General features: G+C 34.4%; 1 protein-coding gene across 1 annotated transcript in view; it reads left to right on the forward strand.

Annotated features, from left to right (window-relative positions):
- Positions 1 to 26992, forward strand: part of LOC122792408 (kinesin-like protein KIF28P) — a 1102337-nt gene that overhangs the window by 337396 nt on the left and 737949 nt on the right. The window lies entirely within an intron of this gene.

The following is a 26992-nucleotide window of genomic DNA, read 5'->3' on the forward strand; positions in this document are numbered from 1 at the left end:
TTCAGAATATTTTATTTTGAAGCATACATGATGGCAAACACAATTGTATTAATAGGTAAATAACTCAGGCAAGCGTCGACAGAGTGTGAAATAACATCCAATGTGTAGAAAATCCAAGCAATCCGGTCTTCTGAAACAGATAAATCAGTTTATTGCACAGATGAACCACGATAAGCGCTTTCACTAACTAGTAGCTTCTTCAGATCACAAACAAGAGGCACAATAGCCATGTGCTTTAAATATCTGCATGTTAATTAATCAACCAACTTTTAAAGCAGAAGCGCCATAAAACAAAATTTGAAAACTAAATATATAAACATAGTATCATTAACATCTAAAATAGACAATAGTGTATACATATTCTATTGAAAATTAAAAATTTAAAAATTTTTAATTTTCAATAGAATATGTATACACTATTGTCTAATTTTTAATTTTCAATAGAATATGTATACACTATTGTCTATTTTAGATGTTAATGATACTATGTTTATATATTTAGTTTTCAAATTTTGCTTAAAAGTTGGTTGATTAATTAACATGATTAATTAACATGCAGATATTTAAAGCACATGGCTATTGTGCCTCTTGTTTGTGATCTGAAGAAGCTATATCGTGGTTCATCTGTGCAATAAACTGATTTATCTGTTTCAGAAGACCGGATTGCTTGGATTTTCTACACATTGGATGTTATTTCTCACTCTGTCGACGCTTGCCTGAGTTATTTACCTATTTATTCATCTGTTTATAAGCAAGCGTGCTGTGGCAGTAACCAGCATTTTTATTTATATTCTAACGTTGTTTATACAATTGTATTAATATTTGACCTCTGTCAATGAGTATTTGTTAGAATTGTAAGGTGATAACTTCATTTTTAAAGGCTTAGGCCACACCCACTAGGGGTTAAAGGTACACACTCAAAGGAGCTGTATTGGAGGGAATGAGAACAAGAGGTTTGTCCTACATAGAAAACAACACAGGAACAAACAACATACACTATTCATTCCGAGTCACAGGTAATCAGTGTCATATTTCATGTATTTTATAAGAATTCTTAGATGTAATTTTTTTGACATTAATTATCACAGACCTAAAACTACAATGTTCACATGGAAAACAGCCCTGACGTTTAGGATCCAACAATCTGTGTCATTTTTAATTTATAGGGATTTTTAAAACCAGAGAAATGAGAGTTAATATTTTCACTTGTCCTAAATGAAAAAGTACACCCATCCTGTATGACATGAGTATAAAAAGTATCACCAGTCAAAATAGGCCAAAAATGATGAACAATGTATGTTCATCATATCACTGCCTGCTTATATCCTGCATGGGATACAGCCAGCCATTCTGCTTCATGAGTTTCAGAGCACATTCCATGCACCCAAAGTTCCAGACAGCTCAGGTTGAGCTGACTAAAAATATATGTTTGTGTACCAAGCCCTTCGGAACTTTGCACCTTGTGCATGGGAGGTGAAGACCTGAACCATTATGCCAACTGGTCTTCTGTATTCCTTATTAAAGCAAATAAAAAAATACTTATAGACACCATTCCCCACCTCTAATTCAGAGCTTTGTTGTTCATCTAAGCCTATCCATTAATTTTGACCCCCAACTACATTTTTCATTATCTGATTTTATTAATTTCATAATCTGCTTACCCATTGTATATGTCTCCAAGATGTCCCCCATTTTTTTCTCTAGATGTTTTGAATGCTTTATCTACATCACTTTCCAAATCCATATATCCTCAGCTTTTTCCTTAAAGTCACAGGCCTCCATATCTTCAAAAAATCCTTGTTACCTTTCTTTCAAATCAGTCTTTTTAGGCCTTCACACACTTTCCATTTATATTATATTTTCATAAATATCGTCTTCTGCTCTTCTTACATTTTCTTATAAAACTTATAATAAACACTTCATTTAACTTCCTTATATCATTTATTTTTCCTTTTTGTTTCTTCATACCATAATTATAATATCCTGCCATAACTGTATCCATAGTAGTTATTCTTATGTGGGATTTTATCTGGTTATATAATCATTCCTTTTTTTTAAAGTTTGTATATGCATATACTCCAATAATTAACAGTATCCCTTTGTTTCTGATATCTGTCAGAAAAACTCATCCTTTTTTAACAATAAAATGATACAAGACTGTTATATATTCCTGTTTACACAAAATCACTATTCTCAAACATCTTTTCACCCCAAAGTTCCACACAATTTCCTCCCCAAAGCTGCTTTCTTTTCTCTTTCCGCAAAAATCTTACCTCTACTAAACAAATTAAATAATTTTCTGTCATTCTTTCCTCAAAAATCTTACATCTACTAAACAAATTAAGTCAGTTCCTAACTTACATTATCCACTGAACTATTTATATTAAGGGATAGAAGACTTAAACTATCTATACCTTTTCTCTTTCCTTTAAATGTTTTCTTTAATCTTACTTTTCCTGTCCTTCACCAAGGAAATTTCTTCCTTTATCTATATCCCACATTATACGTTTTCTCTCATCATGCTCATAACTTTACAAATTCTCATATTTGTTTTGCATTAATAAAGCAAACCAATTTTCCCTTGTATCTCCCATTTTATCTTTTCTCCTTCTTGACTCCATCTAACATATCTTCTTCCCTGTTTAATTCACACATTCATTTTCAGTTACATTTTTGTAATCACCTTCATTTACCTCTATAGCTTTTTTTTTGGTAAACTGATACGATTCACATTTTCTTTTTAATCTATCCAGAAATGTCTTTTTTCTACATTTATGACATTAATAACATTCAGAAATACAATGTTAGCAGCATCTTCTTTTTCTCTACGCTGCAAACATCGTCTCTTCATACATTGTTCAACTAAATGTCTCTCTGAATCACAAAAAAGACATGTTTTTGGTTGCCACAAGTAGAACAGCATCCTCTAAGCACCTTCAGTGTTAATTGTCCTGAGGATATGGTGAATTTTACTATTTTACCTCATTAAAGTCACAGCACATTCTTACCCCCCTCCCATATCCATATCCTGCTATTGTCTTTAATCTTCAGTATTTCATGTACTTTGTGACAAACGTTAAATATCACTCCAAGCCTTTGCAAGCCACTTTAGTTCTGAATTCTACAGTCACTGTTGTTTTCATCTTAAAGCTACAGTTTGTGCAGTAAATATATGCTCACTCCATGGATAAAGCTACCTCATTCTTACAATATGTTGAGGTGAGGTGCCACCTGAAAATTTACGGGGGGTTAAAATTGAATACACCCTTGCTTCAGTGCAGCTTTTGCCCCCTTTTCTTCTGCCCCAACTTCTCATCATTCTATTCATACACATTCCCATACTTCCTGTTGCTTCTCATCTTCGTGTTATCCTAGTGTTTCGATGCATCATCCAGAGATGCTGTCAGCCAGATAACATATTAAAATAATATCCCATATGATGATGTCACACAGAACATAGCTGGGAAATATACTTACCATGCGATGATGAAGGGCATAGCTTAGCAGGAATATAGACTTATCATCTGATATCAGACATAGCACAGCTGGAATACATACATACCACAGCTTGGCTGGAAAATATACGTGCCATCTGATGATGATGGACACCACTGAGATGGAATATATACTTATCATCTGATGATATTAGACACAGTTTAGCTGGAATATATACTTATTACTTGATTATATCAGACATAGCACTGTTGGAATATATATTACCATATATTTACCATCTGATGATGTAGGACACAGCCTAGCTGATATATATATATATATATATATATATATATATATATATATATATATATATATATATATATGGGTTCCTTCAGAATCTCGAACTCCTGAAATCTTGAACTTCATATGGTCGAGACCATATGATCGAGGTTTCAGAAGTTCGAAATTCTGAACGGAGATCTGCATACAGTGCAGAACGGGAGGTTTCCCTTTTCCTCGCTGTAGTGTGATCTTGTAGTTGATATATTTAAATAGCGGGGGTGTGGGGGTGCAAGGGGGCTTGCCCCCCTGTAGAAACATTTTATTTTGGGAGGTTTTTTGGATTTGTTTCAGAATTTCAAACTTCTGAAACCTCGTTCATATGGTCTAGGCCATATGAAGTTCGAGATTTCAGGAGTTCAAGTTTCTAAAGTGAATATATATATATATATATATATATATATATACCCCCTGATTTTGCTGGAATATATAATTTCCAGCTGATGATGTTACACATAACACAGCTGGAATATGGAATATGTCCCTACCATCTGATGATTTAGGACATAGCCTAGCTGAAATATATACTTACCATTTTATGATATCGGACATAGTGCAGTTGGATTATATACTTACTATCTGATGATGTCAGAAATAGCACAACTGTAATTTACATTCTTAGCATCTGATGATGTAGTACATTGCTTACATGGAATATATACTTATCAGATGATGTCATGATGTAGTACATTGCTTACATGGAATATATACTTATCAATTACTTTTATTACTACTTATTACTTATTATTATTATTACTTATTAGTTTTGCCACTGCACTCTCCCTCCTTAACACCCCCTACTTCTCATACCTTAATCTGCTTTCTGGCCTTAACTCACTCTTCACTAGTTCTCTCTAATCTTCCTTGACTACTCTTTCTACTGTCTTCTTAAATCTATTAAGCAAATTGCCTCAGAGAAACATTCTATTGTAATTGTCTTGCCTTCATGCAACTACATCATGATAAAACTGGGTTTTTGTAGCCACTTACCCCAAAAACTATACTCATCTTAATGATATATTTCTTTTTATAAATCTTGAAATAGCTATTCTATACTCCTGATTATTGACACTGTATAACATTGTATTGCTACTTGATGCCTTGTAATAATCCTGTAACATTGCCGTTTAATGCTAATTTATAATGAAAATTATAATATTTTGGAGCTTATCTACCCGGGCCTCCATTGAAAAAGGGTTCTTCAGCTCAGTCGGACAATCCCGGTCAACAAATGTAAAATAAAATAAAATAAATTATGTTGAACACAGCCCATCAAGAATATATACTTACCATCTGATAATGTTGGCCATTGCTTAGCTGGAAGATGTACATAACATCTGAAGATATCAGACATAGTAAAGTTGGAATATAAACCTAACATCTGATGGTGTTTGGCGCAGTACAGCTGGAATAAACACTTACCATATGATGGTGTACGACATAATTTAGCTAGAATATATACTTACCATTTGGTGATGTCGAACATAGCACACTGTAATATATACTTGCCATCTCATGAATTAGAACATTGTTTAGTTGAAACATATACTTACCATCTGATGATACTGGACGTAGCTTAGTTGGAATATATACCTACCATGAGATGATGTAGGACATACCTTAGCTGGAATATATAGTTACCATATCATGATGCTGGGCACAGATCAGCTGGAATATATACTTACCATCTGATGATGTTGACACACCTCAGTCGGAATATATACTTACCACCAGTTGATGTTGTGCTGAAATATATAATTGCCATCTGATAAAGTTGGGCACAGCTCAGCTGGAATATATACTTCCAACCTGATGATGTCAGACATTGCACAGCTGGAATATAAACTATGTCCTATATCATCAGAAGGTAAGTATATGTGGCATATATACTTACCATCTGATGATATTGACCCTAACACAGCCTTATTATATGCTCACCATCTGAAGATGTTGAACATAGCAAAACTGGAATATGTACATACCATCTGATGATGTAGGACATAGCTAAGGTGGAACATATACTTAATATCTAATGATATCAGCCATAACACAGTTCAAACATATACTTACCATCTGACAATGTAGGAGAAAGTTTAGCTGTTATGAATACATATCATTTGGTGATGTAAGGCATAGCTTAACTGGAATATATATACCTACATATGATGAAGTTGGGCACAGCTCATCTGGAATATATATTTACCATCTGATGATATCAGATATTATCAGATATAGAACAGTTGGAATCTATCATTACATTACCATGTGCTGATGTAGGATATAGGTTAAATGGAATATGGAATGTACATCTCTCTCTCTCTTTATACACACACACACACACACACACACACACACACACACATATATATATATATATATATATATATATATATATATACACACTGTAGATATATATATATATATATATATATATATTTGAACTTTGATGATGCCAGAGATAATACAACTGGAATGTATACTTACCAGCTGATGATGTAATATATAGCTCTCCTAGAATATATACTTACCATATGATGATATTGGATATGACACAGCTGGAATATGGTTGGACTTACCATTTCAGGATGTCAGACATGGCACAGCTACAATACATACTTACTATCTGATGACGCAGACTATAATTTAGGTGGAATATATACTTTCCATCTACTGATGGAGTTTGTAAACCTGGAATAAACACCTACCATCTGAAGATGTTGGACATAGTACAGATGGAATATATACATACCACCTGATGATGAAGGACATAGCTTAGATGGAATATATCTACTTACCAGCTGATGATGAAGAACATTGCTATGGTAGAATATATATTTACCATGTGATGATGCTGGCACAGCTCAGTTGGCATTATTTACCATATAATGATGCTGGACACAGCACACAGGAATATATACGTATCATCTGATGATACTGGACATAGCACATCTGGATCATACACTTACCATCTGATGAACTGGACATAATTTAGATGGATTACTTACCATTTGAGGATATTGGACATAAAACAGCTGGAATGTTTACTTACCATCTGATGATGTTTTCACACCTCAGTTGGAATACATACTTACCAATGTTGAGCACAGATTAGCTGGAATATACACTTACATTATAAAGATATTGGTCGTAGCACACCTGGAATATATAATTATTATTTGAAGGGGTTGGACACAGCTTTGCTAGAATATAAATGTAATATCTCATTATGCTGGGCATAGCCTAGCTGGAATATATACTTACCATCTAATGATGTTAGACATAAAACAGCTGTAATATATACTTACCATCTAATGCAATAGTACACGGCACAGCTGGAAAATATACTTACAATCTGATCTGATGGTATAGGACATAGCTTGGCTATAATAAATACATACCATCTGATGATGATGGGCATAGCATAGGTGGAGTATATACTTACCATCTGATGATGTTGAACACAGCTTAGCATAAATATATACCTACCATCTCATGATGTTGTAATAGCTTAGCTGGAATATTTACTTAGCATCTGAAGATATCGGACATAGTACAGCCCGGCTATATACTTACCATATGGTGTTGGAGGACTAAGTGTAGATGGAATATATAACTAAAATTGGATGATGTCGGACAAAGCATAGCTGGATTATATAAACGCACCATCTGATGACTTCGTACATAGCAAAACTGGAATGTGTACTTGCCATCTGATGATGTAGGACATAGCTAAGCTGGATTTTATACTTACTATCCGATGATGCTGCCAGTCACTTACCTGCAATAAATACTTGCCATCTGAGGTTGCTGGACATCCTTTAACTGGAATATATACTTACCATCTTATGATGTAAGACATAGCACAGTTGGAATATAAACTTACCACATTATGATACAAGACAGAACAGCTGGAATATATACTTACCACCTTATGACGTCAGACATAGCAAAACTCAAATATATACTTACCATCTAATGATATAGGCCATGGATTTGCCGGAATGTTTGCTGAGCATAGAGTGATGTTTGGCACCACTCAGTAGGAATATGTACTTACCATGTGATGATATCAAACATAGCACAGTTGGAATAAATACTCACTATCTGATGATGTAGTGCAGAATTTAGATGGAATATATAGTTACCATCTGAAGATGTAGCACATAGCTTAGCTGGAATACATATTTTTTCATATGATGATGCTAGAAATAGCTTTGCTTCCATATTTAATCACCATCTGTTGATATTAGACATAGCACAGCTGGAATGTATACGCACATCTGATGATGGCAGACATAGCACAGTTAGAAGATCTACTTAACATCAGATGATGTAGGTCACAGTTTAGATGAAATATGTACTTACCATCTGAAGATGATGGACATAACATACCAGAATTATACACATCATCTGATGATGGCTGACATAGCAAACCTGGTATAAGTACATAACATGTGGTTAAGTAGGACATAGCTTAGCTGGAAAATATACCTACCATATGATGATGTTGGACACAGCTCAGCTGGAATATTTACTTACCATGTGATGATGTAGAACATACATTACCTGGAATAAATACTTACAGTCTGATGATGTAGGAAATAGCATAGCTGGAATGTTTATTTATCATCTGATGTTGTTGGACATACCTTATTTGGAATATATACCATCTGATGACACCAGACATCAGTTTGCTGTAATCTCTACCTAACAGAAGATGCTGTCAGACATAGCACCACTGGAATATAAACTTACCATTTCTAGATGTAGGACATTAGTTTAGCTGGAATATATACTTACTGTCACATGATATCAGTCATAGCACAGTGGGAAGCTATACTTTTCATATGATGATGATGTGGCATATAACTTAGCTGGAATAAATACTTACCATATGATGATGTAGGAAATAGCTTCTCTGGATACTTACATACCCTCTGATAATATCAGACATAGCACAGTTGGACTGTATACTTACCTTGTGATGATGTAGGGCATAGATTAGCTGGAATCTATATGATGCTGTCAGACATAGCACCACTGGAATATAAACTTACCATTTCTAGATGTAGGACATTAGTTTAGCTGGAGTATATATTTACTGTCACATGATATCAGCCATAGCACAGTGGGAATCGATACTTTTCATATGATGATGTGGCATATAACTTAGCTGGAATAAATACTTACCATCTGATGATGTAGGAAATAGCTTCTCTGGATACTTACATACCATCTGATAATGTCAGACATAGCACAGTTGGACTATATACTTACCATCTGATGATGTAGGAAATAGCTTCTCTGGATACTTACATACCATCTGATACTATCAGACATAGCACAGTTGGACTGTATACTTACCTTCTGATGATGTAGGACATAGATTAGCTGGAATCTATATGATGATGTCAGACATATCACCACTGGAGTATAGACTTACCATCTGATAATGTAGGAAATACCTAAGCTGGAATATTTACTTAACATCTGATGATACTGGCTGTAGTACAGCTGGAATATATACTTACCATCTGATGATATCAGACATAGCACAGCTTGAATATATACTTACCCTCTAATGATGTAAGATATGATTTAATTAGAATATTTACTTACCATCTGATGATGTAGCACATAGCTTCTCTGGATATTTACATACCATATGATAATATCAGACATAGCACAGTTGGACTATATACTTACCTTCTGATGATAGAATCTATACTTATCATATGATGATGTCAGACATATCACCACTGGAGTATAGACTTACCATCTGATGATGTAGGAAATACCTAAGGTGGAATATTTACTTACCATCTGATGATACTGGCTGCAGTGCAGCTGGAATATTTACTTACCATCTGATGATATCAGTCATATCTCAGTTGGGATACATACTTACCCTCTAATGATGGAAGACATAGTTTAATTGGAATATATACTTACCCTATGATGATGATGGACATATCATATTCTTACCATATGATGATACTGGAGAAAGAATAGCTGAAATATTTACTTGTCATGTGAAGTGACAACTGTAATATCTACTTACCATCTGGCGATGTAGGACATAAATTAGCTAGAATATATACATGCCACCTGATGATGTCAGACATAGCACACCTGTATCATATACTTACCACCAGATGATGTCGTTCAAAGTACAGCTGTAATATATATACTTACCATGTGATGATGTTGGACATAGCATAGATGGAATACATACCTACCATAGGATGATGTTGGGCACCATTCAGGTTGAATATATACTTACTATCTGAAGATATCAGACATAGTTTAATTGGAATATGTACTTACTTTAGGATGACGTTAGGCATAGCTCAGCTGAAACACTTACTTACCACCCAATGATGTCAGACATGTTGCAGTTGGAATATATACTTACCATCTGATGATGAAGGATATATCTTTGCTAGAATATATACTTACCATACAATGATTTTGGACATAACACAGCTGAAATATTTGCTTATCATGTGATAATATCACTGGTAACACAGCTGTAATATCTAGTTACCAACTGATGATATAGGACATACCATAGCTGAAATATATACCTACCCTATGATGATGTTGGGCACAGCTCAGCTGAAATATGTATTTACCATCTAAAGATACCAAACATAGCTTAACTGGAATATATACTTACTTTAGGATGACATTAGGCACAGCTCAGCTGGAACATATACATACCACCTAATGATGTTTGTCAGAGCTGAGCCTGAATATATATACTTACCATCTAATGATGTAAGACATAGTTTAGATTGAATATTTACTTACCATCAGATGATATTGGACATAGTACAGCTCAAATATTCACTTACCATCTGATGATCTAGGATATAGTTTAGATAAAATATATACTTACTGTCTGATGATGTAAGACATAGTTTAGATAGAATATATACTTACTGTCTGATGTAAGACATGGCTTAGCAGGAAGAAGTACTTACCATCTGATGATATTGGCCATACCACAGCTGAAATATATACTTGCCATCTGATGATATTGGCCATACCACAGTTGAAATATATCCTTACCATTTGATGATGTTGAACAAAGCACAGCTGTAGTATATAATTGCCATTGGATGATTTTGGACATAGCAAAACCTGATTATGCACTTAGCATCTGATGATGTAGGACATAACTTAGCTGAAATATATACTTATGATAGGATACAATTGGGCACTTAGCATCTGATGATGTAGGACATAACTTAGCTGAAATATATACTTATGATAGGATACAATTGGGCACTTAGCATCTGATGATGTAGGACATAACTTAGCTGAAATATATACTTATGATAGGATACAATTGGGCACTTAGCATCTGATGATGTAGGACATAACTTAGCTGAAATATATACTTATGATAGGATACAATTGGGCACTTAGCATCTGATGATGTAGGACATAACTTAGCTGAAATATATACTTATGATAGGATACAATTGGGCACTTAGCATCTGATGATGTAGGACATAACTTAGCTGAAATATATACTTATGATAGGATACAATTGGGCACTTAGCATCTGATGATGTAGGACATAACTTAGCTGAAATATATACTTATGATAGGATACAATTGGGCACTTAGCATCTGATGATGTAGGACATAACTTAGCTGAAATATATACTTATGATAGGATACAATTGGGCACTTAGCATCTGATGATGTAGGACATAACTTAGCTGAAATATATACTTATGATATGATACAATTGGGCATTTAGCATCTGATGATGTAGGACATAACTTAGCTGAAATATATACTTATGATAGGATACAATTGGGCACTTAGCATCTGATGATGTAGGACATAACTTAGCTGAAATATATACTTATGATAGGATACAATTGGGCACTTAGCATCTGATGATGTAGGACATAACTTAGCTGAAATATATACTTATGATAGGATACAATTGGGCACTTAGCATCTGATGATGTAGGACATAACTTAGCTGAAATATATACTTATGATATGATACAATTGGGCACTTAGCATCTGATGATGTAGGACATAACTTAGCTGAAATATATACTTATGATAGGATACAATTGGGCACTTAGCATCTGATGATGTAGGACATAACTTAGCTGAAATATATACTTATGATAGGATACAATTGGGCACTTAGCATCTGATGATGTAGGACATAACTTAGCTGAAATATATACTTATGATAGGATACAATTGGGCACTTAGCATCTGATGATGTAGGACATAACTTAGCTGAAATATATACTTATGATAGGATACAATTGGGCACTTAGCATCTGATGATGTAGGACATAACTTAGCTGAAATATATACTTATGATAGGATACAATTGGGCACTTAGCATCTGATGATGTAGGACATAACTTAGCTGAAATATATACTTATGATAGGATACAATTGGGCACTTAGCATCTGATGATGTAGGACATAACTTAGCTGAAATATATACTTATGATAGGATACAATTGGGCACTTAGCATCTGATGATGTAGGACATAACTTAGCTGAAATATATACTTATGATAGGATACAATTGGGCACTTAGCATCTGATGATGTAGGACATAACTTAGCTGAAATATATACTTATGATAGGATACAATTGGGCACTTAGCATCTGATGATGTAGGACATAACTTAGCTGAAATATATACTTATGATAGGATACAATTGGGCACTTAGCATCTGATGATGTAGGACATAACTTAGCTGAAATATATACTTATGATATGATACAATTGGGCACTTAGCATCTGATGATGTAGGACATAACTTAGCTGAAATATATACTTATGATAGGATACAATTGGGCACTTAGCATCTGATGATGTAGGACATAACTTAGCTGAAATATATACTTATGATAGGATACAATTGGGCACTTAGCATCTGATGATGTAGGACATAACTTAGCTGAAATATATACTTATGATAGGATACAATTGGGCACTTAGCATCTGATGATGTAGGACATAACTTAGCTGAAATATGTACTTATGATAGGATACAATTGGGCACTTAGCATCTGATGATGTAGGACATAACTTAGCTGAAATATATACTTATGATAGGATACAATTGGGCACTTAGCATCTGATGATGTAGGACATAACTTAGCTGAAATATATACTTATGATAGGATACAATTGGGCACTTAACATCTGATGGTGTAGGACATAACTTAGCTGAAATATATACTTATGATAGGATACAATTGGGCACTTAGCATCTGATGATGTAGGACATAACTTAGCTGAAATATATACTTATGATAGGATACAATTGGGCACTTAGCATCTGATGATGTAGGACATAACTTAGCTGAAATATATACTTATGATAGGATACAATTGGGCACTTAGCATCTGATGATGTAGGACATAACTTAGCTGAAATATATACTTATGATAGGATACAATTTGGCACTTAGCATCTGATGATGTAGGACATAACTTAGCTGAAATATGTACTTATGATAGGATACAATTGGGCACTTAGCATCTGATGATGTAGGACATAACTTAGCTGAAATATATACTTATGATAGGATACAATTGGGCACTTAGCATCTGATGATGTAGGACATAACTTAGCTGAAATATATACTTATGATAGGATACAATTGGGCACTTAGCATCTGATGATGTAGGACATAACTTAGCTGAAATATATACTTATGATAGGATACAATTGGGCACTTAGCATCTGATGATGTAGGACATAACTTAGCTGAAATATATACTTATGATATGATACAATTGGGCACTTAGCATCTGATGATGTAGGACATAACTTAGCTGAAATATATACTTATGATAGGATACAATTGGGCACTTAGCATCTGATGATGTAGGACATAACTTAGCTGAAATATATACTTATGATAGGATACAATTGGGCACTTAGCATCTGATGATGTAGGACATAACTTAGCTGAAATATATACTTATGATAGGATACAATTGGGCACTTAGCATCTGATGATGTAGGACATAACTTAGCTGAAATATATACTTATGATATGATACAATTGGGCACTTAGCATCTGATGATGTAGGACATAACTTAGCTGAAATATATACTTATGATAGGATACAATTGGGCACTTAGCATCTGATGATGTAGGACATAACTTAGCTGAAATATATACTTATGATAGGATACAATTGGGCACTTAGCATCTGATGATGTAGGACATAACTTAGCTGAAATATATACTTATGATAGGATACAATTGGGCACTTAGCATCTGATGATGTAGGACATAACTTAGCTGAAATATATACTTATGATAGGATACAATTGGGCACTTAGCATCTGATGATGTAGGACATAACTTAGCTGAAATATATACTTATGATAGGATACAATTGGGCACTTAGTATCTGATGATGTAGGACATAACTTAGCTGAAATATATACTTATGATAGGATACAATTGGGCACTTAGCATCTGATGATGTAGGACATAACTTAGCTGAAATATATACTTATAGGATACAATTGGGCACTTAGCATCTGATGATGTAGGACATAACTTAGCTGAAATATATACTTATGATAGGATACAATTGGGCACTTAGCATCTGATGATGTAGGACATAACTTAGCTGAAATATATACTTATGATAGGATACAATTGGGCACTTAGCATCTGATGATGTAGGACATAACTTAGCTGAAATATATACTTATGATAGGATACAATTGGGCACTTAGCATCTGATGATGTAGGACATAACTTAGCTGAAATATATACTTATGATAGGATACAATTGGGCAAAGATCAGCTTGAAAATATACTTTGCATCTGTCGATGTTCAACACAGCTTTGCTAAAACATATACTTATTATTTGATGATGATGGTGGGCATAATTCAACTGGAATATATACTTAGCAGCTGATAACATTGGGCACAGCTGAGCTAGAATATATACTTACCACCTGATGATGTCAGACATAGGACAGTTGGAATATATACCTACCACCTGATGATAATGTCAGACATAGGACAGTTGGAATATATACTTATCTTATGATGATGTAAGACATAGTTTAGATGGAATACATGCACCTGAAGATGTAGGATAAAGCTTATTCAGAATGTATACCCACCATTTTATAATAGCAGTCACTGTACAGCTGGGATATATACTTACCATCTGATGATGTAGGAAGTAGCACAGCTGGGATATATACTTACCATCTGACGATGTTGGACATAACTTAGATGGAATATATCTATTATCAGATGATATTAGCCGTAGCATAGTTGCAGTATATAATTGCCATATGATGATATAGGAAACAGCATAGATGGAATATTTACTTACCATCTGACGATATCAGACACAGAACAGCTAGAATGCATACTCACCTGCTGATGATGCAGGAAATAGCTTAGCTGGAATATATACCTACTATTTGATGATATTGAACATAGCACACCAGAATTATATACTCACCATCTAATGATGTCTAACATAGCAAAACTGGAATAAGTGCATGCCATCTGAAGATGTAGAACATAGCTTAGCTGGAATATATACCTATCATATGATGATGTTGGGCACAGCTCAGCTGAAATATTTGTTTACCATGTGATGATGCTAGTGATAGCAGAGCTGGAATATGTACTTACTATCTGATGATATCAGCCATAGCACAGCTGGAACATATACCTGCCACTTGATAATGTTGGACATACATTAGCTTGACAATATACTTACTTATAAGATGACATTGGGCACCTTACAACTGGAACATATACTTACCAGCAGATGATGTTGGACATACACAGCTTGAATATATTCTTACCATCTGATGATGTAGGACATATTTTAGGTGGAATATCTGCCATCTTATGATATAGGATATAGCTTAGCTGGAATATTTACTACCATCAGATGATATCGGACATAGCACAACTGGGATATATACTTATATTTTAATGATATTGCAAAATGAACGCTGCAAGGGTAAACCCAAACCTTTTTAATGTCTTAAAATCAGAAGACTTCTGGTTTTAAGACATTAAAAAGGTTTGGATTTACATCATTCATTTTGCATTTACGGATTGACAGTACACTGTTGTGGAACCTGGTTTTGATTTTAATGATATTGGATATAGCTTAGCTGGAATTTATACTTAACATATTATGATATCAGTCAGAGTGCAGGTGGAGTGCATTTTTACCATCTGATAATGTTGTACAAAGCACAGCTGTAATAGATTCTTATGATCTGATAATGATGGACATAGCAAAACTCAAATATGTACTTACCATATGATGATGTAGACATAGCTTACCTGGAATTAATACTTATCTGATGATGAAATAAAGAGTGTGACTGGCATATTTATTTACCATCTGATGATGTTGGATATACCTTATTTTGAACATATATTTACTGTCTCATGCTGAGCTGTGGTGGTGGTGCTGCGGTAGCATTGTCGCCTCACAGTAAGACGTTGTCCTGTTTGATTCTCAGATAGAGCGTCTTCTGTGTGGAGACATGCATGAATGGGTGTATCTTCGTTGAAGGTTGTGCATCAGGGCCGGCAACTCGGCACGTAAAAATCTACTGCCAATCATTAGTGGACCTGAATTCCGCTGTGGTGACCCCTAACCGGGAAAAGCCGAAAGACACAACAACAACAACAACAACATTTACTGTCTCATGCTGTTAGCCATAAAATATGTATACTATCTGATGATAAACAATGAAATAACAGGACAAAATGCCCAACGTAGATCCACACTTTGGTTTATTCAAGAGTAGCACATCAAACAGAAAGAAACATAAAAGCCCAATATATCACAGTACATTTTCGCCTAATTCAGACTTGCTGAGATGTGTAAATGAATTAAACTCTCCCAGGACAGTTTAAATAGTTCAGATGAATAACATGTCACCAATCATGATGCCGCTGATTTAAATAATTAATATAAAAGGGAAAGAACAGAATTAAAGCTAAAACACACTAACACATGTTGAAGCATAAAACACTTATAAGCATAAGTTATTTAAAATTCTTTTGTACATGAAGGACTACAAAAAAAACATATAATGTAAAAGGGTCATCATCATTCTCTTTCGGCTTTTCCCGTTAGGGGTCGCCACAGTGGATCATCTCTTTCCATTTCTTCCTATCCTCTGCATCTTGCTCTGTCACACCAACCGCCTGCATGTCCTCTCTCACCACGTCCATAAACCTTATCTTAGGCCTTCCTCTATTCATCTTACCTGGCAGCTCCATCCTTAGCATCTTTTTCCCAATATACCCATCATCCCTCCTCAGCACATGTCCAAACCAACGCAATCTCGTTTCTCTTGCTTTGTCTCCAAACTGTCCAACATGAGCTGACTCTCTAATATACTGATTCCTAATCCTATTCATCCTAGTCACACCGAGTGCAAATCTTAACATCTTTAACTCTGCCACATCCAGCTCTGACTCCTGCCTTTTTGTCAATGCCACTGTCTCCAACCCATATAACATAGCTGGTCTCACTACCCTCTTGTAGACCTTCCCTTTCACTCTTACTGGTACCCGTCTGTCACAAATCACTCCTGACACTCTTCTCCACCCATTCCACCCTGCCTGTACTCTCTTCTTCACCTCTCTTCCACAGTCACTGTTACTCTGAACTGTTGATCCCAAGTACTTAAACTCGTCCACCTTTACCAACTCTACTCCCTGCATCCTCACCATTCCTCATATTCATATAATTCATATAATGTAAAAGGGTAAATGTATAAAATATATAAATTTATAAAAATATGTTAAATTCATTTTAACCTTGCCAATACTCATACCAAGGAATCTACTTATGTACATAAATTATTAAAATCCATGGAACAGTGAAATGAAATGAAAAATGTGCATATGTGAAGTAAAATATACCCTTATTATGTTACAGCCTAGCGCCTCGCAACTTTAAAACTGGGGCTAGGGAAATAATGTCATTTAAACCAGGATATTTGTTAGTCTCTAGCAACATCTCCCAGTACACTTCCCTGTACTCGATCCTGGTCTCCCAGGGTCCTCCTCTCTGGCCCTTAACTATTTCTTCTATTACAAAAAATGAAAATGTAGCCCCTACACAGGAGAGAGTGTGTTTATAAAGAACACTCTTCGTGTTCTTAATACGAATGTCATTCATATGCTCATACATTCTTTTCTTTAATTTTCTCTCAGTTTTCCCTATGTAGAAGGCAGTGCATTTACTGCACAGAGCAACATAAACCAGGCCAAAAGAGTCACAGGAACTGCGCACATTGCTAGAAAAATAGAAATCTCTAGCTGCTAAAAATAGTGTTTCCCTGTTAACAATATGTCTACACTGTGGACAGAATCCACATATAAAAGTACCTGTTGTTTTGGTGTTCATATTGAATGCACTGGTGCATTCTAGATAGACTTTCACATTAGGACACCTACTGTAAATAATTTTAAATGGGGTGTCAAAAATAGACCTCAAATCCGAAAGTTGAGAAAATTTATACCATTCTTTCTCCAATATGTCTCTAATTGTTCTAGAGTCACAATTAAACTCAGTGATAAAGGCTCTCACAAGGGATGGGTCAGCCGCCTCTTGTCTACCATCACTGTGTGTACCCATGCTGACACCCTCATTTATAACATCCACATCCAAAATGGTCTTAAAAGTATCGTGCCTACCAACAACCACCTCATCCTGTACCTTCTGGATCATGTCCATTGGGTATACTCGGTCGAGAAACATGTTAAATAAAACCTGGCACTCTTCAAAAAAGTCAGCATCACATGAACACATCCTAGAAATACAGACAAATTGTCCTTTGACCACTATTTGTAGTCTTTTATGTACAAAACAATTTTAAATAACTTATGCTTATAAGTGTTTTATGCTTCAACATATGTTGGTGTGTTTTAGCTTTAATTCTGTTCTTTCCCTTTTATATTAATTATTTAAATCAGCGGCATTGTGATTGGTGACATGTTATTCATTTCAACTACTTAAACTCTCCTGGGAGGGTTTAATTCATTTATACATCTGAGGGTCATTAATTCCTGACTGTCTCTGACTGAGCAGTGTGGAGGGTGGGGAGTCTTTCCTGATTGGTCTGGTTGCAATCCAGGGCATCTACCAGTAGAAAGCTACAACAACCCTGCAGACCTCTGTATCATCTGGGACTAGTAAGATAAGAGTGCAGAAAAAAAATCACACTTGTCGATAACTGCATAGGAGTGCAAAAATTTAATATTCACACGTATCAAAGAACCAAAGGCGGTAGTAAGCTCTTTCATCTTGTAAAGTATAAGACTTCATCAGACAAGTTAAAATAATTAATCTAACCACGTAAATATCCAGTTTAAAATACGTCATCTAAAAATAATACAGACAAATTACCAAACCCTCCATGTTAACCAATCCTAAAAATTAATTAAACCAATCCCCCATTTCTAACCAATTACCAGCATACATAGTATAAAGCATATCTAAAAGAACTATCAAAATGCAAATGCTATAAATACAGCTTTGTGCAGCATAGGTTATTTAACATATGCCTTTGAAAGGACACAATGATCTGGGAGAGTCTCGTAAACTTATCGGACAATTAACTGAACTAGTGGATTTACTCACACCACTGTGTAAGTCTTTAGTGGTGACTAAAACACAGGTGCACCGGGCTGCAGGAAATGATGCTGATGAGCTGATTTCAAACAAACACAAACACAAAAGGAATAGGGAGCTTACTGGCTATGGAGTTTCTGCCGGCGACCCTATGGAACCGAATGGTGAATCTTTTAATCCTGCAGCTACCCCGAGAGTGTTACTGGAAGCTAGTCTAGACAATATCAACAGTGGTGTGGGTTTAAATGTGTCGCATGTGGTTGAATGAACTCAGGTACTGTTCTATCACCTAGACCCATAGAGACTTGTAACTGGTTGAACAAGAAATATTGTTTCAATATTAATAGTGTCCCCAGTAAGGGGCCTAAAAATGAAGACTCTTTTAGTAAAAAAATGGACAGTGTATCTAAATTAATGTTTAAATACAGATCTTTGTTGATAGAAAATGGCTATCTAATGGAATGTATTAGTAGGAACATTGTTCCTTATTGAGAATTTACAAATATCCAAATAATGTACAAATGGGCTCAATGTTTCATAAAGAATTAATGGAAGTTTTTAATAAGTGTGGTCTGGACATTTTGAAATTAATCATTAAGGAGAATAACAGGAATTTAGAATTATTGCAAAAAGATATCAATGAACTTGATGGGCTTATTAAGGAGGATCTTTTGTTTAGTATTACAGAAGAGAGAGATAAATATTTCAAAGTAAGAAATGAAATAGACAATAAATGTAAGAGTTTAATAGATAGAAAAATGGAAAAATTAAAACGTGATTTACAGGATTATGAAAATGATGTTCGCTACCCCTACCCCCCTCCACCCCACACATATAACAAAAAAGTGTATATTATAATAATAATGGTAGGATGAAAGAAAAGGAAGGATATAATTTAGAATATCATTTTAATGATGAGGGATGGAATGAATATGACATAGAATTTCCCCCATTAGAGAGAGAACAGGGAACTTCTTTTCATCAGAGACCTGAAAAAGGAAATTTTCGGATGAGAGGGGGGAGAAGGGGGAGGGGGAGATACTAGACAGCAGTACCCCTGACCCAAATCTGGATTTAAATGGACAAGAAATTGTGACAGTTGGAAACAAAAATATTTTTAAAGATTTTACTATTTATAATTGTAGTGATGTGGTATTAGAGAAGGAATATTTTTTCTTATTAGGAAAAGGTTTTAAATTTATTCCACAAACAAGAGGTGATTTGACAAACACACTCCTTGATATCAAATTATTTTTAAGAAAAATCAACATGGACTTGTTTTTTAAAAATGAAAGGTCTAATATACCAGATACTAATCAGATATTAAATAAGAAATCTACATTCAACCCGCCCATTCATCCTCAACTCAAGAATTTAGAAGACATAATGGAAAATGAATTGAGAAAAATGCAAAAGAGAGTAAGATATAAAATGAATATGGATAAAGGAGAATATAAGATAATGAATGACCTAAGAATTAATAAAAATGTAAGAATAATGAAGCCAGATAAAGGCGGAGGGGCGGTATTTATGGATACCATTATATATGAAGGTAAAATGAACTGGTTACTCAGAGATGAAACAAAATATTCAGTGGTCTCGAAAAATGAAATAAATTTAGCATATAAAAGAATTGATATGGTATTAGAGGCCATGTTTCATGAAGGGAGTATAGATGGGAAAATGTATTCCTATTTAAGAGTGGACAAGCCAAAAATACCTGCAATATATGGTATCCCCAAGGTTCATAAGAATGTTATGGACCCCCCGCTTAGACCAATAGTGTCTGCAGATGGCTCAAAAACATTGCCACTAGCTAAATATATAGATATAAAAGCTAAACATATTTGGATCAATAAGAAAGTAATTTTGAAAGAGTCATGGGATCTATTAAGGGAAATTAAACCAGAATTTTTTTCTAGAGACTTGTTGTTTGTCACTATTGATATAGTGGATTTATTTTCCTGTATTCCATATGTAACTGGTATGAGAATGTTTGAGGATGAAGTCTTTCATGACAGCTTATTGAATCATAAAGAGAAGGTAGTGTGCACAGGTTTAATGGATATGGTTTTGAAAAATAACTATCTAATATTCAATGGAGAATTTTTCCAACAAATAAAAGGGGTGTCCATGGGTGAAGCCTGTGCACCTACCTTTGCTAACTTAGTATTGGCCAATTGGGAAGAAACTTATATTCTCAATTCGAGCTTCAATACCTGTTGGAATTTATATCGAAGGTTCTTGGACGACATTATCATCTTTTGGACAGGGGGGGTTGAGAAATGAAATGAGTTCTTGACTTATATTCAAGAGACAACAGATTTTCTTAAATTTACTCACAACAAGTCAGAAATAAGTTTGCAATATCTGGACATTGAAGTATATAAAGGGATTAATTCCTTTGAAACTAAGATATATAGAAAGCCAACTTACTGCAATTCATTTTTGCACTATGAAAGTGCACATCCAACCCACTGTAAAAAGAAAAAGTTGTTAAACCGCTCCAATACAGGAACCACAAAGAAGCAAAAGAACCACGACCATCAACCACAGGTTAGCAGATACTAACAATGAGGCACCGACCAGGAATGTAGTAAATCACCATTTAATCATCCACAGTTGTTCACATAGACTTTCCTCAGGTCCAACAGGCTTCATCAAGAGTCAATTTACTAACATCACCCACCTTAACTCACATATACTAAACAGTGTTTCATATAAACATTACATGAAAAATTTTTTTTTTTTTTTTTTTTTTTTTTTGTATTACAACATATAAAAACTGTCACCCAGATTAAATTACATTTAGTCTAGGTGAAATTAAACATTAAAATACATTTTAATGCTAAATACTTCTTTCCCTCAAATGAATGTTTAATGCAATGCATTCATGTTTAGTATATGTGAGTTTTTTGTATAATTTAGTACATATTTTTTTATATATATATTTTTGTGTATTTCTGATTAATATTATTATTTTTTTGTAAGGTTACTGATCAATTTGTATTAAGTTTTTGTACAGTGAATGGTTTAATAGGATGTAATTAACTGCCACTGTAAAAAGAACATAGTCAAAGGACAATTTGTTAGGGGGTCACGGATGACGAGTAATCATGAGGATTTTAAGAAGGAGTGGGTATTATTGGAAAATATGTTTTTAGACAGAGGGTATCCAAAAGAATTTATTAACAATATAAGGGTTGGGGTGAAAATGGAAAGACTAAATAGATTTAAACCTATTCTGGGAGAAAAAGAAAGTAATAAGAGACAAATGGAAGGGGAAGAGAAGAACGTTAAGGAAGATTATCAACATGCCCTTATCCTGGAATATAACGCTTTAAATCATGTTACTAAATCCATATTCCAAAAGGAATGGGTTAGATTTAGAGCTCTTACAGACTTGGAGGGAATAGCAACAAGTATACCTAAGATAGTATTTAAAAATTCCAACAGTATTAAGGATATGTTGGAACACAAGAAGAAGGAATCTAAAAAGTTTGGTAGTAGTATTAATGGAAGAAAAACGGGTACCTTTAAATGTGGAAGGTGTAACCAGTGTGAATTTATTGCTAATAAAGAAAAAAATTTTGTGGAGAGTAGGGAAAGATGGATTAGTAGTAAAGGTATATATAATTGTGAAACAAAGGGCTTAGTGTATCTTGCCACCTGTGTAACATGTTGCTCCTTTTATGTAGGAAAAACAGAAAGGAGCCTAAAAAGGAGGATTTATGAACACAATTACGATATAAAGAGAGAAAAAGAAACAAATGCTCTATATAAACACTCTAAGATATGTAAAGAGAGTACATTTAATTTTTCTGTAATAGAACATATCAAAACTAATAGTAGAGGGGGTCCTTGGGAGGACATTATAAGTTAAAGGGAACTATGGTGGCAAGTAACACTAGAAGCTAACAAAACACCAGGTTTAAATGAACACATATCCATACTTCCACTTTTAAAATTAAAGGCAATTGAGTTATGAGAATTAGTGCAATAAATCTTTTTTACACTAGGTGGTGCTATTTCATTAAATGTTGGTGCCCTGTTAATATTTTATCTAAATTCCTTAATATATCTATAATAATTTTACCTAGGTTTTATTAGTTATTATTTGACAATAATTATATAAGTTGGATGGTGTAAGTTAAGTAAATTATTTAATTATGTATTCATTTTATAAAAGTTTTTTATATAAATGAATTTTTGGAAATAGTGATTTTAGATAGGTATGATGAAATATTTATGAATATTTATGAGCCCAAAAGTGAAGCCGATTTGTTGATTTGAATTAATTGGTTAGTAAATCATTGGTTAGGAGTTTTAATTAAGTGTAAATAAATGTTTTTTAGAGATTTTTTTAACATCTGATGAAGTCCAGTGTGAGGACGAAAACGCAATTGGTCTTTGTAAAAGCGTTAATGATTGAGTGTTTTCTACAATAAATGTTAATTTTGGAAGTTACGTGTTCCTGGCTGTGGATTCTGCTCTCCGTGCTGTGCATTCCATTCTTTCTTGGTTTGGTATTAATTGGAAAGCTTTCCGCCTCGTGTTTATTTAACATACATTATTATAATCTCTTTAGAGTTTTTAATTTTAGAACACTTGCTATAGAACGGTGTTTGTTCAAACCTGGATATTCTGTCGCATTCAGTACTAATTGCCAATAGTTCCTCTTTTTCTAATACTATTGCCCAAGGACCTCCCCTTATACTACGATCAATCTTTTCTATCACAGTAAATTTAAAACAGTGGCTTACATGAGTTAAATATGCTTCACTAGGGCATTTGTTGTTTTTTGTTTCTTTATCTCTTACATATGCTTCTACATACATTCTTTTAAAATGCGTTCTGTTTTTCCAATGTAAAATATGGAGCATTGCTGACATATTGCAACATATACAACCCCTTTAGATAAACAGTTAAATCTGTCCCTCAAAACAGTCTTGCAATCATGGGTGGTCATCTGGAACTAGACTGCTTAGCACCATAAAGACTGATGTATTAGTGCTACTGTTTTGCTTCTGGAGAGATAAAAAGCAAAGGACATTGATTCTCTGCTGTGTGAAGCGGTGATAATACCAGCACTTCTAGTAGAGAGGTAGTAGCCAATAGGTGAATCGCTGCTTCCATCATTATTGACCAACCAAATTATGTCTTTTCAATAAGTTCTGCTAGACTAGCTACTGTCTAACCTCACTTTAGAGTTTTCCTAAAATACTTCATCCAGAAATAATCATGGTCTACTGTGGTAGTTTCCCCTCCAACTTTCATGTCCTATGCAAGCCCCAGTTTTCACCTTCTGACAGCATGCCTCATTTGTCTGCTCTCACCTCATCTGTGGCCAATCTGATCGCATTAGGTATAACAAGACAATGTAGCAATCGTATGCTTACAGAAGGTTCACTACTTCTACCTCTTGATAGGAAAACCTGTGAAAGATGCAAATATTTAAGAAACATAGAGGCAGTCCTCTCCCATCAGCCTACTATCAGTGAGCATCAAACCTCCACAGCCACCCATCAGTCACAAGAAACTACTAGACCAATAACATATGCCAAAGTCCCCTAGAACTCAGTGTAAAACACCTCAAAAGCCCCCTGGAACTCACTGTAAAATACCTCAGCCTCTAGTGCACAAAAGCCATGAAACTTACCCAGGAATCATCAGGAATGCAGGCCTAATGAAATGCTGAACAGGAGGAAGCTGACTAGTGTGAGTAAGAAATGATGTGGTGCATATACTTGTACAATTCTACCAAGATAATTCACTTGTCATATTAAACACTTTCAACACCTTTTGAGAAGGTTTATACACGGGTAACTCCAGATGGTCAGCAGTGAAATAATATTGACTGTATGGTTTACAGTCTGAAATGTCAGAGCTTTATACTCTCAGCAAAAACATGATTTGGAACAGACTGAGGCTCAGACTATCATCTTCCTATTACAAAGTTTAAAATTAAATTAAAGAAAACAAGAACAATATGGCCAAGCCAACTAGATACAAGCTTAGTAATATTCCAAGTGAATATATAATGGTGGTGAAAAACAGATTTAAGGTATCAGATCTGGCAGACGGAGCACCTTAAGTGCTCGGACAGATGTTCAAAATATTGTCCAGCAAGTGGCAACAAAAATACCTCTAACTCTTGTATTTTTACATAAAACTACCCTATTTTCCTACTAGACGCCAAATCATCTGCTGTCATAAAGAATCCTAATCAGAACAGAAACTTCACAACTGAGTTACCTGAATTTTTTTTTTCCTCCGTTCTTGCCCTGATTTTGTTACTCTTTATTTCCCAGTTTTGGATTTCTCATTTTTCCTTTGTTGTTATATTAAATTTTGTATTTGTATAATCTATCTATAATTATAAATAAATAAATAAATATATATATATATATATATATATATATATATATATATATATATATGTGTGTGTGTGTGTGTGTGTATGTGTATATATATATATATATATATATATATATATATATATATATATATATATATATAATATATATATACTACACACACACACACACACACACACACACACACACACACACACACACATACATATTTTAACACAGCTAGGCTTTCTGCCTCAAATTTATCATTAGCTTGCTAAGCACATATCAGACAAGTGACAAACTGAAAGAAAGTTAAGATTAGATGACAGTCTAATTTCCTGTGACTTAAAGATGCTCTTTGCACAGACAAATGATCAATCCTGCTGATTCTGTTTTTCTGACAAAGTTTAGTAACTCTTTCCGAAGCCGCTCACACCTAGTACTATTCAGATACCCGTGCGACTCACAAAGACAAAGGCAGAAGAAGCAGCGGCAATCAGTCCATACCTAAATGTACTCACATACCACAGCAGCAAACGGAAGGATTTACTGTCTCACAGTTCTAAGATTGAAAAGTGCAGGTGGTTCAGATGCTGGAATAGTATAATTTATTCCAATATCCCAAGATAACGTTACATTAGCTCAAATTAATCAATCATTGACTATACTCAAAAGCCAATGAACAGCTCAAACAGGGTTTAACTGATTTCATAAGGTCAGCTTAATTAAACAGAAAAAGGGAAAAATACCTCTCTTGGAGATGAATTTGTTGATCAACCCAGAGTTTCTTCCCTTTTCTTCCCTGACCTACTGATGATAGTGTGCTATGCTGAGTTTCTGGAACAGTTTGTAGAATAACAGAACTTTTGATAGCATGGAATTATGATGTCACCATTTTGGAAGCCTGATGTCATAAATGGGTATCCAGAGCAACATGCTTTGGTGATTGTGACATAAACAGACATCACTCCTTAGTTAACAATCACTTTTGGTGAAAAAAAAAATCAAGCTGGTTTAAGTGAAATACTGTTTATTTAACGGTCATCATGCATCTATTTTATCACATATAATTACACTGCTCTTTACACAGTCGTTCATTTAAAGCCCACAAATAGGGTATATTATACAAAAAAACTGGAAATTAACATTCAAAAATGTGCATGCTGATTGGTCAGCCCAACCTGCATGCCC

The sequence above is a fragment of the Protopterus annectens genome, chromosome 1.part2 (genome assembly GCF_019279795.1).
Source record: "Protopterus annectens isolate FY-2018-M chromosome 1.part2, PAN1.0, whole genome shotgun sequence".
Lineage (NCBI taxonomy): Eukaryota > Metazoa > Chordata > Ceratodontiformes > Protopteridae > Protopterus > Protopterus annectens.